This window comes from Atta colombica, unplaced genomic scaffold, assembly GCF_001594045.1.
Source record: "Atta colombica isolate Treedump-2 unplaced genomic scaffold, Acol1.0 scaffold234, whole genome shotgun sequence".
Lineage (NCBI taxonomy): Eukaryota > Metazoa > Arthropoda > Insecta > Hymenoptera > Formicidae > Atta > Atta colombica.
The window spans coordinates 189,606-206,060 of NW_017259332.1; positions in this window are offsets into that span (position 1 = coordinate 189,606).

Genomic DNA, 16,455 nt, shown 5'->3' on the forward strand with positions numbered 1-16,455 from the left:
AATCAAATTTAATATATTTTTTAATTAAATTATTTAACTTTATTGTTTTAATTAAATTAATTTAATTAATAATTAAATTATTAAATCGATTAATTTAATTAATTAATATATATTAGAAGCAATGGCGATCTATAAAAATGATTAAAAATAAAAATCTCAAATTGGATATAATCTAACACTATAAATTTAATAAATAAATAAAGAACCACTTTTTGATCTTTTCAAGTTCTTTTTTCATTTATTTATATTATATTATTCACGTGTCGATCGATTCTTGTTATTTTTATTTCTATTGATGTGCTCGTCACCGGCTATCATTCAGTCGTACCATCGTTAAATAATCCGGTATAAGCGTGGACCTTGCGAATGTCGGTAACGGGTTAGCAATTTGTACGTCTCTCGTCGGTACTCTAATCGCCAGACTGACCGAACCATTGCTTCTCACCTTGCTCGGACCAGCGCAAAAAGAGAAACAGACCTCGAACGGCGAGAGAAGAGCGGTTGTTTCTTTAAGTGTGGACGCCAGCAGGCAAGTGGAATCGCTTTAATTTCCGCAGCGGACGCTGTAATTAAGGATCCTAGAGCGAGAGATAGAGAGAGAGAGAGAGAGAGAGAGAGAGAGATCCAGCGCTCTCTCGCAACAATTAAAATAATGACTAGAGTGCCGCGCGACTGCGAAACATTTAACTCGCGATGTAGGAATAACTAATCATCCAAATCGATAGTTCTTGGAGCGTAATCGACCCGCTTTCTCTCTCGTGGTCTTAATCGTTATTGATTGCCCCGTCGCGTCGCAACGGGCATGGCACGCGGAATAAATTAGAGCCGTGTGAGTTACTTTTCTGTGAGTCCGGGATATTCGTAATAACACACTAAATCGTGCTTCGTGGCGGCGAACTTGATTGCGGCCGTAGGCGCAACCTTCCGAGTAACAAACGTTAGTGTTGCACGACAGGGATACGCAACCTCGAGATAGTGACCTTGTAAAAATAGTGTAAGGAACGCGTTAAGGAATGACGATGAAGGGAAGATCGAGTCAATGTTAAAATGGCTCGGAAATAAGAGCAAAGATATAATATTAGGAATGTTATACTCAACATATCATGAATTTAAATCGATGTATCTCGTTGAAAGTTGAAAATGAACAAGATATGTAGAAGATATATACAAAGCGTAGGAATATCATGGGGAGGATAATGAAAGCAATATCTACGGCGTTATATGAAATGTTTCGTTATATAATAATGATTATGGAATTTGAATTGCTAGATCCATCACGGAAAGAATAATTTTACTGAAGTATCTAAAAATGTATAGTTGGATACAAATCTGAAAATAATTTTGCTAAATTATCAAAATAACTGGAAGATTTATGCTTACGCTCAAGCATAAATAATGCTGCAAAAAGTTTTTACATTATACAGTAATCAGCTTGAATCCTACATAATTATTTTGATGGCCTAATAAAATTATTTTCAGATCTGTGATTTATCTAAATTTTTAAATAATTAAATTGTTCTTTCCATAAAAGATTAGATGCTTTTTAAAAGCATTCAAAGATACTCATATTGAAAACATGTATCGTGTGTTGCATTAACATGATCAGTAAATCGACTATTTTATAAATATAATCTTTTCTCTAGCAGGCATTATATTTATAAAATAATGTACACATTTATAAAATAATCTAATATATATCAATATTGTTGCAATTTGCGGTACATGTTTATATTCAAAGGACAGGCCGATCGGCCATATATACTCCTTGTCTGCGATAATAATTATATGAGATGATCGGAGAAAACGCGCGCAGAATCGACTGACAGGAAATTGCTAGGCTGAGAATTTCGGGAACGAGCCAAATTAGATTTAGCCTCTTCTCTAAGGTGTTGCGAGGAGCAACAGTTGTCTTTCACCTATTTCAATTCCCCGATACTTCCGAACCGTGGAGAACGTGCTACTTCGTAGCGGCCGTAGCGGCAGCGGCACAATTCTCCATTGTGCCGTCGACAGTGCAACGTAATGTCAGCAAACGCCTTGAAAGGTCCTCGAGGGAAGTGTGTTCAAAAGGCCATTGTTCCACCCGTGAAACAAGTGTACGAGTCATTCTTTTAAATTTGATTTGGTCGCACCACGGCACCGCAATCACGCGTTTCTTTCTCTTTCTCTCTCTCCATCTCTCTCGCTTCTTTTTAAGCTTTTGCCTTTCTCAACGACTCGTAAATCTCTAAAAATGTTGCTCACTAAATATTCACTTTCATATTAGCAATCACGATTTTATGATATAATATACATATATATTATATACAATATACATATATTATGTATATTGTATATTTTAGATACAAAGGAGAAAAATTCCTAGGGAAAATATGGACAGAAATGAATAGAAAGGACGATACATAAAAAAATAAAATGTATAAATATTTATTTATAAAAAACTATTAACTTTTCGTCTTTCTTTAATAATTTTTAATTATTATCTAACAATTATTGACAATTATTCTTTAAAATAAACAGATAACATTTGTTATCTGTTTATTTTAATCTCTTTCATCTTTCTAGCATTCTGTGAACATCAGATTTCAGATGTTAGAATTTTAATAAGCAAGTAATAATTAAAGCTAATTTACTTTCTATTTTCTTTTTCGAAGCGCTGTATAAAGATTCAAGATCGAATTTCCTTTTTGTCCTCTTTGGAGAAAGTTCATGGTCGTAACCCTGAGTTATCTACTTGCAAATTAACGCCGTCGATTCTTTGAGAGATGTAGATACGCCGCGGATACAGTATAATAAAAATGGAAATCGGCAGGAGTATCCTGAGAGATTTCCAAGAGCTTCGGGATTTTCGCGTGTAGTTCTCATCGATAAATCAAAGGTTAACCCGGATGATCCTAACAAGGACTCTGCGAGCTCTTATCTAGACCATATTGATTTGCTCTGTCGCGAAAAGTAGTTAAAAACTATCGTAGTTCTATAATGCGAAAGCGATAAATTTCCTTTTAAGAGATCCGTATACGAGAGGCATCGTTTTGACCCCATTCTGAACCTAAGATGATCAACTTTATCTGACAAATTCGCATTTAATATATCATAATTAGCGCACGTACATTCACAACATAATTTAATTTTACGATGCTAATCTAAAGTTTGTAAATTTTAGATTTTTAATTATTATCTTCAATTAAAAGAGATCAATTAAAGAAATTATTTAAAGAGACATTAATCTAAAATTAATCAGAAAAATGAGCAAAGATGCAAAATTGAGTAGCATTGTTAAAATTAAAGCTTGAATGAAATAATGAATAGTATGCGCTTCCATGATCGTAAAGTATAATACCTTCTTTCCTAATGAATCAATTTTCTTTTTCATAATGAATATTCATTCTGCAGTATACACTTCTTTGGAAAGAAGAACTTTGTATTTCTATCGTGCGATTGTACTTCTTTTTAACTAAATATTAGTGTACCGTAAGAGACAAAACGATAAGATTATGCAGAATCACGCTCGACGCGCGATTCGGAGCAATCAGACTCTAGACCGGGGCAGAGCGTATATAAACTCGACGGCTATAACTTTGCTTCACAAATTAAAACGGTCTATATTCGCGACCTATGACACGAAGCTCATTGCCGGCACAAAAGGGACAAGCCACGTCGTATTTAGTAGACACTTCGCAAAGATATACGATTCGGCAAAGTTCGCCCGCGGGCAAGAAATAAAAGTTTATTCACATTCAAAACTTTCCTCGCGATATTCGCGATGACGGGCGGCGGCCGGGGGGGATGGTGGCGGTTGAGGAGAAATGGAGAGTGCACGCTTCGTTTCGCCACCGCTTCCATAAGTTCCGAGAGCAGAATTTCCGTTACAGGGCAGACGTACTTGTCATGTAGATACTTGGCCAAGTACTTCGCTCCGTTCGCAGTCAAAGTACCTACGAAATGATTCAAAGGCGGTAGCCAGACGCGGCTCTCTCTCTCTCTCTCTCTCTCTCTCTCTCTCTCTCTCTCCTCCCCTCTCCTTTTCCTTCTTTTTCTTCAGCATAAATGTGCACGTCAGAAAAATGTCGGCACAGTGTATACTTTACTCTGAATCTTGCAAACATCTCACAGTATCTCGAGTATCCTAAAAATATATCACTGCTCGCGAAAAGATTACATTGTTTCAAAAAAAAAGGAAATGGTTTTTTGGAAAGATTGTAGTGATTATTATCATTTTATAATTACTTTGTAAATCCTGGATAATTGTTATATAGTAATATAATATTTGAATATTTTAATTATAAAGCATTATTGTCATTGTTTTAAAGTGCTATTTAATATTAATGGATTTTTAAATATGTTAATTATCTCTCAAAAATGATTTCTTCTATACAAGTATTTAATTTTGGTATTAGTAACAAAAATTTCGTTAAGAAATTATTTCTCAAAAATTAACACAATGTTATGGCTTATTTCGTGCTATAATTAAATTAACTTTAAATTGATATAATTAACAAACGTTTAACGCTTACAAAGCCTTCTTCAGTGCTACAAAACAGAGATATAATCTTAAATTAATGAATAAAAAATAACGGATACAATGAAAATTTAAAAATCATCAATGGTGAAGTGTCAAAATATAAAAAGATATAAAAAAATTCATTTTTTACTCCATTTTAAATTACTTCTCATTTAAGGAACAATCACTATATATCATACTATGAAGTAATTAAATGGTCTTTATTGGGAACTCGGTGAAATATTCCCTCATTTTCGAAATTATACTTCCAAGTGCACAGAATCCGTCCGTTCGATCTCCTACATTTCCACACATTTCGGCGATCAGATTTTCCACATCGGGAAATTACCAATAAATACACCGTGGTAACGAACCGCGTAAGGCGAAGGGAGAGTGGAGGAAAAAAAGGGTCGCCGATCAAACCAGGGAAAGGTCAACCAGACGGTTACAGTGCACCACCGCGGACGTCTGTTCCCCATCGGCGTGACAGAAAGAGGACAGGAAATTGTATCAAATTGGAGAGCGGTCCGCGGATTAAGGATCCCTCGAAGCTCTCATAGCTTTTTCTTTTTTCTCTCTCTTTTCCTCTCCTTTCTCTAGCATCGGGCGGTAAGTTCTCGCACATGCCGTACTGATCCGGGCATTGTTGTGCAAATCCAACAAAAACCGGAGCCCCCTCCCCCTCTCCTTTTCTCTCCCATTCTCTGCCTGTCCCGTCTGCCTAATCTCGCGAACCCACTTGAAATCGCAACATGCGGCCGCGAGGCCGCACAATTAATTTATGTAGCATCTGAAGCACTTACGAGAAAGAGAGAGCCGTCGGTTAGCCGCTCATCCCTTGTTGCATCTCCCGCTCTCCGAATTTGCACACGAGTTCGTCATTGCTCGAGTAATCTCTCGTTGCCTCTTACCGGATATTTTTTTTTTCTTTCTCGATCTCTCCCTTGTATTTGCATTCAAAATCACTGTGAATTTTTCACGGCGAGACATTGCTGTCTGAGATTAGAGGGGTCCGTACATTTGATTCCATACATTGTTTATTAAGAGATAAATTGAAAATTCGATTTTTATTTGATTTGAGATCATAGCTATATAATGATAATATGGATATTTTCCAGATGCCAAATAAATTGAACTCCTCGTATTTAGTACGTAATATTTATTTATTATTAGTATTTACTGTATTCAATACACTGAAAGAAAGCTTTCTAAATCTAAACAATTTATTTCTTGAATAGTTCCAAGTAAACATTTCTTTATTGCAAATAAATATTTATTAAATATAAACATATATTACTTGTAACAAATGGAAGAAAAATAATAGAAAGGAACAATTAGAACGTGACTCCCAATTGATAGTTAAAATAATTTTTAAATTTTACCATGACGTATTTTCAAGATAAAGTAAATACATTGCCGAAAATTAAAGTTGCAACAAACGGAAAAAAAATATCATTTTGAAAATCTATAGAATGAAAATTTATAGATATGTTGGAGGAAACGATGTGAACAAATCATTAAGTTTTCAAAAGATTTATTGTAATTTGTTAAAAAATATTAAATTTTATGATAATTTTTAATCTAACATTTTATAATCTAATATTGAATATGATTATCACGTGGTTAAATAAAAGACTTAACTCTTGTGGACATTGTGTTGAACAGGTATCTAGCATCATCTCGTGATATTGCATTCTGAGCTTATTCTATTTATTCATGATGCAAAGGGAATGAAGCAGTAAGTACCATCTTCAAACCATAGGTGATATCACGTACCTCGTGATTATGGATTAACACTAATCGCATAGATGTCTGAAATTGTAATATCAAATGTTTATATAGTTCACATGAATGATAATATAGAGAGTCTTGCACATCAAATGTATACTTTTTAATTTTAATTTGTGGCAATGTATTATCAATCAATTATATTGTATGTAACAACATTAATTTGTCTAATTATCTTATCTGTTGACGATATTTTATTTGACAATTTATTTTAAATCTTATTAACGCCTTTTTACATTAATTATAACAATATATATTAATATATATGTATATAATATATATGTATAATATATATTAATATATATGTATATAATAAAGCCCAATTGATAGAGCATATTAAGTGGGCATATTATTCTTACTGCATTTTCTATGCATTATTATTCAACATAATTTTCCACGACGATACCGATACATGAGTGCATACACCATTTAATTATAAATAACATCGATTTAATTCGGTGACTCGTCTCATTATCGCATCTCATATATTTAATTATAAATGATTTAATTAAATCATCACATATTCGTTAACGTCGCGTTAATTTGATAACACGTTTAATTAATACGAAACGACTTGGTAACATGAATCGTAACGAATATGCGTGAACTGGGTAAAAATAATGATTAAAATCACGAAAACATTTAACGAAAATTAGAATTTCTCGTAATGAATTACATTATATTCATTATTAGTTAATTACGCAATGGCCATAAGGTACAATCAATGTTTCCTACGCACATAGTACAATTTTAAATTATACTCTACGTAGGCGTGTGATTCCCGAATATCATAATTAGCAAAATTTTAATTTACATTATGAATTTTACTATTTTTTACTGCAAGGTTCATATATATTTTTTGATCTATTTATTATTGATTATATTTAACAGGAATGTGTTAAATTATATTTGTGTTTTATAAATTCTCTTTAATTAAAAATATATATATGTATAATGTAAGTTTCGAAATGATTCATATTTTTTAATCTATTTATTATTGATTATATTTAATAGGTATGTTTTTAATTATATTTGTGTTATATAAATTCTCTTTAATTAAAAATATTATACATTTATAATATAAAGTTTTGAAATTGCATAGGAGGCTAAACGATATCTAACGCGTGACATCTAATATCTTAATTAAATTATTAAATACACATCTGCTGTCAACTAAAACTAGTAATTACATTGTATAAGGAGACAACAGTTTCTTTGTCGCATGCGGTAAAATCAGATGCCGTTCCAAAATTGTTTAATTATATCTAAAATGTTATAAACTGTAAACAATTTTCGGTTAAATTGAAATATAAGAATTACATTTAATCCTTTAATGTTGTGCTATACGAAACTAAAAACAATTTTGATATCAAGTAAATAAAAACGTATAAAAGTATCGTGCAATTTGTTAACATTTATTTCCCAAATTAAAATCGATTTCGACATTTTCCAACCGTAAACGTTTTCATCTTATTATACCTTCATTCTGCAATCGTAATCGCGACTATATATAAGGCCAATATATTCTTTTTTTTTTTGTTACACGTAACAATTACGCGTTGACATTATTTTTACCTCGCGCAATATAATACGTTGCGACTTTCTATTTTCAGGGAATGCATTTCTGCCTGGTTGAGCCGCGTTCTCGAGCATTTGCATATTGAAAAATCCGTGAGCACACCGTTTTGCCGGGAATTACGATAAAATGTATATGTAACTCATTTGAGGCGAGACAACGCCGAATTGGATTTCACATTGGCATTGCGTAACGTCATCCAATCACAATAGTGATGCTCACTGATTACTATCTGAAATGTCACTTGACATTTATGAATCTACAGGCAGTGTTGCATTATTGTATATAACTTACACGTTTATATAAATACACTGCACATAGCACACTCGTAAATTTATTATTCGTTTTATTTAAAAAATATCATCGGGTTGAAAATTTAATGGCTGCTATAGTTTTTATATATAACATGCTCGAATAAAAATGTTCCAGCGCTTGCGATATGATACTTAAAAATAAATGAAGAAAAACTATTTCCAGGCAAATTGATTTTCAGAAAATTATACTACGAAATTAATGCAATTAATATCGTTATACATCTCAGAATAATTATAGAATAATAATTTTAAAATGAACACGTCAATATATTTTTTTCATATAGTGTCAATGATTCAAGAATATTTAAAAATATTTATTTCAAAAATACTTATATTGTTCGAGAATTCATTTTTTAATTAACAGATGTTTACATTTTATATAAGCAAAAAATAAGTCGCGCGCGATCTGTAATTCGATAAAAGATTTCAGAGTTTGATATGTAAATTTTATAAATATTTTCAAGAGAGAAGTATTCAGGAGAGAAGTGAAATTAAGATTCGCAGAATTACCTTCCCTCGTAAAATCCTGCTCCCGAGCCGCCGACCCTCCGAAACCTGCTCGTTTTTGCCGGACACTCGCAAACGGTACGATCACACCCCTACGCTCGTGGGCGCAGAAGTGTATTGTGCCATTGTAAATATAAACTGCGTCTATCGTACGAGCCGTTTTCCCGACTATTCGTCGCGTTTCTCGGCATATTGCACGCCGTAACCATTTAACCGCGCTCGCGCTTATTGTACACGACAGCATATGGCATGGAAAGTAACATCTCTATTATGCATCTCTTCCCCCTTTTTGCTTCTTGATAAATGGCCGCTCGTATTTAACAACGCAACTAATCGAGCTGCATGCATCAATGAAAGAAAGCATTGCGCGAACGAAAATGGACGATGGAACCTCGGCGAAATAGAGCACGTTTTTTTTTCAAGCGTATCGTCCATTAACTTGCCACTTTTGCCAGAATTATATTTCAATTAACGTAATATAGAACGGATTGAATGATGATCAGTGAATGAGATTAAAATAATTTATGCTTTTAAGCTGTTAACGGGCAATTTCATTAAGCTTCCTTTAATTCTGCTTAACGGATGTTAAATTAACATCCGTTAAGCAGAATTAATGGTTTGACGGTGCGGATAGCTAAAATGGATATAAGTAAAGCTAAAGGAATTTATGTAAAATAGTCATCGTATTTAGAAGTTGCTATTATTAAGCAAAAGTCGTATATAAATAATGAAATTAATTAATATTTGGAAAAATAACTTTTTTCTTTTGAATAAACATTATATATCTCTTTTAATTTAATTGTAACTGAGTTTTTATTTTTATTCTGTAAATATCTATTTTATTAGATAGGGATGTAGTTATAAATGTGCATATTTTATTTTATTTAAATAACAAAGAGTCATTGTTCTTGAAAGGAATATAAAGATGATTTTTCGATCTTTCGATAGTAACGCAGCGTGATTCGTGATCCTCTCTGTTTTTTTTTCTCTATGATTATAAAAAATGACCATGTAGAAAATACCGGGCAATTTAGTCGTAAATCAACGTTGGCTATCGGTGACAACGATTATTTATAGAACGACGGAAACAAACGCATGTTTGGAGAGTTATAGTATAGGAAGTGCGCTATAAAATACAGTGCACTCGATCATAAAATAACCAGACGATCGTTATTTTTCGTACGTAAATATAATTTTTTTATAATGTTAGTTTTATAAATATAGTTTATTTATAAATGTAGTTTATTACATTATAAATGTAGTTTATTTATAATATTTTTGCCTGAATCAAAATTGATAGTTTAATTCGTTTCATTAGCGAATAGAATTATCGCATATTCTAATGTGATTTCTTAATAACGCATAAATTGAAAAGACTCTGCACTAATTATATGAAGAATTGGATCTCAATGAAACGAGTAATGTAGTTTATAGTGTGGTGAACAAAAGATGTCATGGACAACAAGGCTCAATAGAGGACAGTTTTCGAACGGTGTAAACTTGTGCTTACATAGCACCTTTGATGACATAGTTCAAGAACTAACCATTATTGAGTCTTCTATGACATCTTTTGTCCAATACATTATGCTACATTAAACTATATTATTTGTGAAAACTAATTAAACATGTCGGGACTCAATTTTCCGTATAATTAGAAAATTTTCCATATAATGATGGCTCCTTTATCATAAAAGTTTTCCTAGGACCGAACTTAGAAACATGTAACTATTTTTTCTTAAAAAATATCGACGTTCCCATGGCATTTGATTACATAATTCAGAAATTCTGCATCGTATTAAAATAATCACAACATCTGCGCATTTACAAGTTCACATTTCCATCAAGTCAAGTAATCGATAACTTACTTTGCCGAAGGCTAAGCAATTCCGTCCGAACGTGCGGATTGCTTCGTTCGAGGCAGTGAAACATTTCTTCAGTCGTAGAAAATTCAAGGTGTGATGAGCCTGTTCACTTGGCGAGTAGCCGTGGCACGCAATCACCAAGCAAGATTAACGCCGCGAGTACCTGGCGGCTAATTGAAAGAGAAACGCGGTACAGGCAGGATATGCCACATGCGGGATATTCTGTCAGCGGAATTTAATAAGCGCCGGGACCAGAGTATACATATGAGACCGGGGATTCTTCTTTCGTTTCGAGCGAAATCGAATTGCCGTCGTCCCCCGTGTATACAATCGTGATGCACAGAAACGGTGCGACCACACCATAACGGTCCTTTCGCCCATCCTTTTCTCCTCCTCTTCCTCCTCCTCCCCCCCCCCCTCTCATTTTGTTTCTCTCTCCTCTCTCTTCATCTCGTTCTCTATATCACTTTATCTCTCTCGCTCTCTCGTACCCACTCCTCGCTTCTATCGTTCGTCTCACTTCCCACAACGAGATTATGGTAATTGACTATCCGACTTGGAAACCCCCATCAGGCATATCAATTACGTACGTATGCATCCCAACCGGGAATTTGCCTTTGATCCGCTCAAACTCCGCGGTAACACAATTCACGCCTGCGTCTAATCTCAAATGGGATTGCCTGATGGCACAAGGGACTATCGAAATGGGCTTTTCAGACTTCGCGGGGCCGCGAAGTCCTTTCGAGACTGTCGCATTGCGAAGGACTGGCACCCTCTCGTGAAAACGTAATCTGGTCGTTTTCATTTCTTCGCATAGATCGAAAAGGCGAATTTTGATAGTAACAGATATATGTAGCCGTATATAGCCGTATTACGATCGATGATGTTAGATGTTAGTGTGATTTCGATAGCTTACTGTAATAAAATCTTACACTTGTTGAAGTGCTTTCCATATTTATGCATCCTAGCAACGAAGCTATTCGTAGAATCTAATATGTCTATCTTACAAATATAGAAAGAATATAAGTAGACGAATTTATAAATTAAAACATTTCTCATACAAACATAAATAAATGTATATATATTTAATTTTTATATAAAAAAAATTTAATTGATTTTATGAAACTATATTAAGAATTTATTTCTTTTTATAAACCGTAATATATAACTCTCAATATACATATAATCACGAATTCACAATCAGTTTGAAGAAATAAATCGAGGTACTTCTAGGTACTCATATTTATTATCGTTCATTTAATTCAGGGATTCAAGAATGCGACTCTTCATCTCTTACCAAAATTTACTGGTACGCTTTTAGTTACGCCAAATCCAGCGGATGCGACTATAAACTACTGTAATTCGTTGTAAACTAAGTGGATCATTTGTATGATAAATCGTAGAAATGTTGAAATTTAAAGTGGCGTTTATGCGAACAGGCGTTCTCTTCTTAAATTACTTTTTATACTACATTAAGCTTCTTCAACATCCGATAATATATCAAATTTATAGCAAAAGAGTGTATATATATATATATATATGTCTTAAAAGACGTATTTAAAATTTATAACAACCGAATAAAAGATTTTAATTCTCAAAATTAAACTATATTTAAAGAAATATATTTTACAAGAAAAAAATAAGAATAACACACAATTTATTTGTTTTAAAATAATTTTTGTTATAATTTTATATAACAACTTTCATACAATTTTATTATATATTACAGATTATTATTATTGTTGTAAAAAGAATCATAAAGTAAATGACATTGACGGTATGGAAGAGATATTTATCTAAACAATATTTTCTATGCAAAAGATTAAACTGATAATTCAATATTATCGTTATAATTTATGTAATATGAATCCTGATTTTCGGCTAGTAAACTGATGTTGCATAAAAATATATGAATTGAGAACCATGACGATAAATCGATGTTTATATCGAAAGTAACTTAGGAAATTCAAATCAAGATATTTCTTTCCGTAACATTGAACAATATCAATACATCCCGAGATAACATTTGGTATAGAAATTTATTAGCATGAAAAATGATAGACAATTTATTTACTAGTTCGCATCAATTGCTCGTCTCTTCACGATATATAATAATTCGGGAATTTTCAATTAAAACTTTGCACTTTTATTATTTATTTGCTAAATAAGGTCACCTTTTTTTAACAATACATAAATAAGTTCGATTAACTCAGATTAAATAAAATAGCTCTAAAGCTTATTTTACAATGTGTTTTTTTGTTTCCTTTTTCTTTTTTTTTTTTTTGCTATTGTTTATAACTTGTTTTTTTTGCTTGTTATCTTCTTTTTATTTTCTATCACTCGAGATAAAATTAAATTAATGAACTTTGGAAAAAATAGGAAACAGTAGCAAGCAATTCAATTATTATTAAAACGGTCACAAAGAGAGAAAAAGCAAGAGCTAGAGCAAGAGATAAAAAGCAGGAAATAGGAAACAAAGAGCATATTGTAGAATAGGCTTAACGGACATTGATTTATATTCTTTTATATAGCGAATAATCTTATCGTTCCGGAAATTGATAGGAAAAATATATATTATGGTCTGAATGAGATAAAATACGAAGAAAAAATAATATATATAAATAAAATAATAAAATCATAGAAGCGAAAGAAAAATTGTAAAATACAAGAAATTTAAGACATATTAAGATTATTTGAAATTAAAGATTATGCTATTATAATTACATAGACTCTCATTTTTTAAATATAGAAAATAATAAAAACAAGTCTAATGAGGATCAACGCGGATAAATAAGCGTAAGTTTCGAAGAATAGAAATTATTCCGAAAGATATGATATCTTCTGTATTTTAAATTGAACGTTTCAATTCTCTTTGAATATTATACAATACATTATTACGCCACCTACATATAATAGATATCATTCCATCAATCCGTAACCTAAAGTCGTCGCTTATTTGGACAGCGTGACGCACTTCATCGTTTTCGTGTCTTCATCGCTTCTTCTGATCGGGCGCCACGTCCGCGGCGTAACGGAATAAATCGTTAGATTTATGGTTCTTCCGCGGTTCCACCCTTTCCCTGTAGGGCCGCAGCCACCCTCGGCAATTCTGTCTCTCTTCCCTTTCACTCTCTCCTTTTCTCGCTCATGTGATCTCCCCATCCCTGTGCGCGGCAATTCTCCCCGTGCAAAAGCCTGCATCCTACCTTTCGTTTGTTTCGGAATTTATCGAGCGTCGCGTTTTTCCTCGACGAGCAAAAAGCGAGATCGGATCCGTTTCCGCCGAAACCGTTCCCGGTTTTCAACCACGGTGATCGACGAGAGGAGTGCCCGGATGAATCTCTTCGCGCACCGCTGCGAGCGACGTGCTAATCGGAATATATCGATATGATATACTTGCAGAGAGTATCGTGATCTCCACGCTGGGTTTCAATGATGACGCTAAAGGCGAAATCGGTTAGGAACGCATTAAGGTACACCCTCGAGACTAATCGGGACGAAGAATTAGAGTACGTGACTGGATATCATTAAATTAGAGGAAACATCGAATGCCGCATTGATAAGAAAATGTGCTCGCTTTGCATTAACAAAGCTAATGATAGTGGTAGTGAAAAGTGACGACTTACTGTGAGATAAGATTTTAAAGAAAATGGAAATAAACGTTGACTTACACAGCGATATTAATTCATAAGTATTCTACAAGCTGTTACTAGATAAATCCTTACGCCTCACCGCCGTCGAATCTGATTTTGTTTTCGTCTGAATGTTACAAATACGAGAAAGTTTCGTGGAATTGGTCGCCGCGGGCAACATCATACGATCGGTTTTATTGGTTTTGCGTCTATAATCTATTTGTTATATCGAAAGAGAAAAAAAATGGAGAGAAAGAAAATGGTAACAATTGTCAATATAAAAACCTGTATGTGTTGCGAATACATGAACTATGTGTATTCAAGAAGAGAACTGTATCTTCGAAATATATCCATGGAATACTACGTATATATAGAACACATTGAAAATTAATAAGGACCTTATTTTAGATTATACATCTGAGAACACAATTAATAAGAATTATAAATGAAATATCTATAACGGTCGAAGCTAGATCTTTGATACTTAAATAATTCAATATGAATTATATATGCTATATATACAATATATATTATATATACATGCATATTTTATATATATCATATTTGTAGTCATCGAAAATTATAAGATTCTTGTATGTAGTATGTAATATAAGACCTAAGATCTTATGCTAATAAAAGCTAATAAGAGAAAAGAAAACATAGAACAAATGAATAGTGCAAGATAAATATTTAAATTTCTATTTAAAATTCTAAAACATTCTTAAAATTCGGAAGTAAAATCTAAAACTTGGAAATATTATTTCAAGAAAATTATAAAAACTTTGAAATTGTTAAAAAGCCAAATATTAATTATCTCTTATCATTGATAACTACGCATTTATTTTTTACTTTGATTAGGCAAATCGATTTTTAATATTAACATTTGAGAATAAATAAAATTTAATGTCTACAATTAAATTAAATTTTTTTTTATGTCGTCACAAAACATTTCAATTTTTAATTATATTTATGTATTTGAAGCTTTGATGTGTACAGTAATTTATTGATATAAGAAATTTATTTATTTTTATTTAAATTTTAAATTTTCACATTTATTTTTGTATGTTATGTTTTTCATTTTTTAATTTATTTTTGCTATTACATATTATACAAAACAATTTTTTCAATATAACGAATATTATACAAAATTTTATAAATACTCTTAGTCTGAAATAATATATTTCTTAATATTATTTCCCAATATTAATATATTTAATATAATTGAGGTTATTTTTATTAGTTATACGCAAAATTTAGATAAAAACAGTAAATTAACTAACAGAGAAGCATTAAACTTTTCGGCCAATGTTCGTATGAAAGTGAATGCTACTTTCAGGCTCTTGGTGGGAAGGGGGGGGGGGGCACTTTATGTAATTGTCAATTACATGCTACACTACATGTCGTTTAGTGTTCATATCATTAGTTAGAAAGAAAAAATTCAAATAACGTAGTGAGTTTCAAATTTTTATGCGCGCTTCAATTGCATAATCTAATTATGATTTTTAAAATTCTCTATGCGATCTTTCAATGTGAAAAAAGGATTTTCAAAACATGTATATGCAAAAGAATTTTTCCAGAATTAAATTATGAAAAATTACAAAAATGCATCAGTAAAATTAATATTTAATTCTTATTTTATGGAATATTTTGAAATTTATCTATCATAATAATCGGTCTTCCAATGTTTATCAGATTCATTAATCATAAATAAAGAATTCTCTATACATAACATATAATTTCAGTGATCTCTATGTGTTTTTATATACATATATAATGATTTGTTTGAACTGGAAATTGTATAAATTTACAAAAAATAATTGACACAAACATCCGCCTTGATTGAATATGGCATTTTCCATTTATTGTATTTAAAAAATATCTTTTGATTAATGCATATAAACGAAGAATTTTTTGGCATAAACATATTATAATATAGTGTGTGATAGCTGTATATAATAATATATTTACTTTTTCATCGACAATTATTTGATTAGTCAATACAATATTAATACAATATCTTTTTATCACATTTTATTGAACATTAATCCATTACAGTCGTCACATTAAATATCGATACAATATTTAAAAATCAAATGAAACCGGAATAAATATGAAAGAATTAGAGCTAAAAGCGAGAAATAAGAATAAAGAAAAATTTTTCACTTTTATGTATTCAATTTGTCTATTTAAGAGATTTAAATTAAAACAAATATATAAAAAGTGAATTAAAGAAAACAATTTAAATTATCTGACAAATTAAATTAATTAAATAAAC